The sequence below is a fragment of the Aplysia californica genome, unplaced genomic scaffold, assembly GCF_000002075.1.
Source record: "Aplysia californica isolate F4 #8 unplaced genomic scaffold, AplCal3.0 scaffold00151, whole genome shotgun sequence".
In the NCBI taxonomy this organism is placed as follows: domain Eukaryota; kingdom Metazoa; phylum Mollusca; class Gastropoda; order Aplysiida; family Aplysiidae; genus Aplysia; species Aplysia californica.
The window spans coordinates 12657-15356 of record NW_004797421.1 but is presented as its reverse complement, the minus strand read 5'-3'; positions in this window follow the sequence as shown (position 1 = coordinate 15356).

Below are 2700 nucleotides of genomic sequence, written 5' to 3'. Positions count from 1 at the left end.
GTTGGAGGGGATCTTTAGACCTTGACGATCACGGTCAACAAGGGAAGAATGGCACAACATTGCAGCTGAAAGACTAGGCCTAGGAACACTTGAAGGAATAGACCTTTTCAAACAGGAACTGAACTCACGACTTTAGCATGAAACGACAAAACGCCAAGCCATTACACCACAAAAGTCGGTACACCAAAGTCCAGCACTACAGGGGTCCGCATGGTCAATTTGGACCTTTGCCTTTCAACCCACACTGCTATAGTGTGGTCAAAAATTTGTGGCGCAACTTATTGTCAAATATCTCTTCTACCATCGAACATAGGTTCTCCTACGACTTTGAAAGCTTACAACACCACCTTTGACTAGACGTTCTGCTGTATCTGAGTGGAATGAAACACTTGCCCCCTCCTCTGTAGCGACCTGAACCTAAAAAATATTCTGAGGAAAAGTTGTTACATACAGAGCATTTTTCAGAGTAACATCTACAGAGTTACCATAAGAATCTTTAAATTTCATAATCGCATTTCCTCTTTTCACAGCAACATTCACTCTCTCTCCATTTGCTAGCTCTATGGAGTGTTTTTCAGATGTGAACGTCTTATCAAATGAACGAAACTTTGACACATCATTCAAAATATGGGCAGTAGCCCCACAATCAACCAACAAGTCCGCTTGGAATTTAATTTTCTCATCAATATTCGTTTTCACTTTGAATGCGAATGTATGTTCTTGGTTATCTGTGCGTCGTGCATCCGCAGCCTCATTAACTGTGTCTGTTGTGTTCTTCCTCTGAAATCTGCACGTGTTATCAGGGGGATTATTCTTTCTGCATAGTTTGCACCACAGGTTTTTTTTGCCTGCAATTCTTTGAGAAGTGTCCGGGTTGTCCACATCTGAAACATGTGGGTGGACTCTTGTTGTCACCCGTAGCAGCTCTAACACTGCCGATACCTTGCCTGGCTGCTCGTTGCGCACTCTTCAGAAGAGAATCACCAGACTGGACCCTTGATCTTTCAGTCTCTTTGAAACTCTTCGAGGCGATCTTGAATTCTGTTATCTGTTGTTTATTTTCACTCTGCGTAATCACAGCGACAAACGATTGAAAGGTGTCAGGTAGACCTTTTAAGATCATAGATATCAGAAGGCTGTCTGAGACAGTCTCATCAGCGTTTTTCAGCGCTGCTGCTGCTGTTTCTGCTCTGATGATATTGTCTGTCACACTTTCTTCATGTTTCTTCACGAGTGAAGTCAGTTCTGTGTAGAGACAAATGATTCTTGGAGAGCTTGAGCCTGCATAGTGTTGACGTAAAATCTACACCAGCTCGCATAACCAAAGATAAACTCTTGTCATCTAAAAACTGGATACGCTCAGATGCTTCTTCATTTTTAGCAAGGTCAATTTCTTCATCATCCCCTGCCAGTACGACGTCTTTCAGTTTCTATAGTCTCATGTACCCTAGAAACTTCACCTCCAATTGTTCATATTTATTCTCATCCCCATTGAATAAAAGTCTACTGTACCGTGAACTGGGCCCATAACCTGTTGAATGGGTACTAGATCTGATTTGACTTGCCATGATGAGGGAACAAAATTTAGCAGACAACGGCCAAACAGCTGATCGGTTGGGAAGAGGAAGTAGTGAGAGTAATCTTCCCTGCTTTATTGGAATTTACAAAACAATCCACAGCTAATTACCGAAACGTAACAATAACATGAATGATCATAAGATCACAAGTTCAACAATGCCAATTACTTTCAGTTGATGTTAATGCACCGATCATTCCTTTCATCGAAAGGAGGCCCAGCTAGTTTTATATACATTTATGAAGAAAAATTTTTTAATCTAGACCCAATTGTTCTGAAAAATATGATTTAGTTAAGACAAATTGATACAAACTGCTGTTCAGTATGGATGACATTGATTCACCCCTCATAGAGATATTTGAGGATAAGTTGCGCCACGAATTTTTGACCGCACTATAGGATTCACTGCCCCTCAACAATCCCACGCAACAATTACGGTACGTGTTTGGCCTGTTCGCAAGACGGGCATAGAAACGTAGCAAGCACTTCTTAAACATTATTACACGGGCTATTTTGAAATCGGAATGAAGCATAATCAAAAATTATAACTAACATCGTGCACAGCGGTTTGACTCTTTACATGAAATTTCAAAAAATCTTTACTGGTTTTAGGAAATGGGGACAAACATATTCATTTACCCACACTTTTCATTGTATGTTTACGAATGGAAAATCAAAAGCTACCAAATCCCACTGCAGACAACAATCAGTCGTCGTTCTTTGCTTTAAATTCCACTTATTACTTCTGACATTACAAGAGCACAGTTTCCTCAGCACTTTTACTTGCTAGTATTTTGATATTACATTAAAATGATTCCATGTACCCCTGATGCTTAATATAGTTTATATTATTTCTTTATTTGGGTTAGGTAGGACATTTCTAACGCTGTTTATGAAGCTAAAATACAAAAGTGATATAACATTTCACATACAGTGAAACTCCATTTTTTGTAGCTTAGTCTTCAGTCCGCATCTTCTCCCATGTTAACATAACCTCGATTTGTTATGTCAATCTAGCGTAATAAATACTTTTGTTGAAGCAATAATACTTTACCGAATTCTGTTGTTGCTATTGGGTTTTTTTTTATCTGTTTCTTCTTTGTTCTTTCGGAGGAGGGGGGGGG